Raw genomic sequence first — 926 nt, forward strand, 5'->3', positions numbered from 1 at the left:
CAGAAGACATGCCTTTCACCAGTACTGTGAGGAATAAATTTGTGAAGGGAGCTCCACCATCCTTGAAGACTGCTGTGATTGCTATTTTATGTAAAGCTTATTTGACAGTGGGAACTCCCCTAATTGAACTAAGACACTTAACTATGATGGGGCTGATTGGACCCAGTGGTAGTAGGGGCCAAATGGTAGTAGTTAATTGACAAAGGCAAGGTGGGCGTGGTTACCATAATGGACAGCAGAGTCAGAGCAGTAATCAGAATAGTCTGACTCGTGTGGAATTATGGCATTGGCTACTTTCTCATGGTGTTCCTAGTAGTGAAATACGTGGCAAACCTACTAAATATTTACTTGATCTGTACAGACAGAAGAATTCTAGGTCATATGAACAGCAACCTAGATTGAATCGCCAGAATACAGAGTCACAACCTCTCAATAAATTCCCAGACATGACTCAGTTTACAGACCCACAACCCCTTGAATGAAGGGGAGACCAGGTCCCTTTGAGGAAGGACCCCAATACATTGCCAAAAATCTATAATGTCAATATTTCTCCTAGACTTCCCCAAAGGGATCTGAGGCCTTTTACGAGAGTGACTGTTCATTGGGGAAAAGAAAATAATCAAACTTTTCGGGGATTACTGGACATTGGCTCTGAATTGACATTAATTCCGGGAGACCCAAAGCGTCACTGTGGCCCACCAGTCAGAGTGGGGGCATATGGAGGTCAAGTTATTGATGGAATCTTAGCTGAGGTCCAGTGGGTCCCCGAACCCATCCTGTAGTGATTTCCTCAGTGCCAGAAAACATAATTGGAATAGCTATACTGAGAAGTTGGCAGAATTCCCACATTGGGTCCCTGACATGTAGAGTAAGGGCTATTATGGTAGGAAAAGCCAAGTGGAAGCCATTAGAACTGCCTCTACCTA

The 926-nt window shown here is 44.1% G+C and overlaps 1 protein-coding gene across 1 annotated transcript in view; it reads right to left on the minus strand.

Moving 5' to 3' along the window:
• The window catches only part of FBXL4 (F-box and leucine rich repeat protein 4), a 108,711-nt gene that overhangs the window by 89,690 nt on the left and 18,095 nt on the right, over positions 1 to 926 (minus strand). The window lies entirely within an intron of this gene.

The sequence above is a fragment of the Orycteropus afer genome, unplaced genomic scaffold (assembly GCF_000298275.1).
Source record: "Orycteropus afer afer isolate SDZICR_OR568_19922 unplaced genomic scaffold, OryAfe1.0 scaffold00087, whole genome shotgun sequence".
NCBI classification, from domain to species: Eukaryota; Metazoa; Chordata; class Mammalia; order Tubulidentata; family Orycteropodidae; genus Orycteropus; species Orycteropus afer.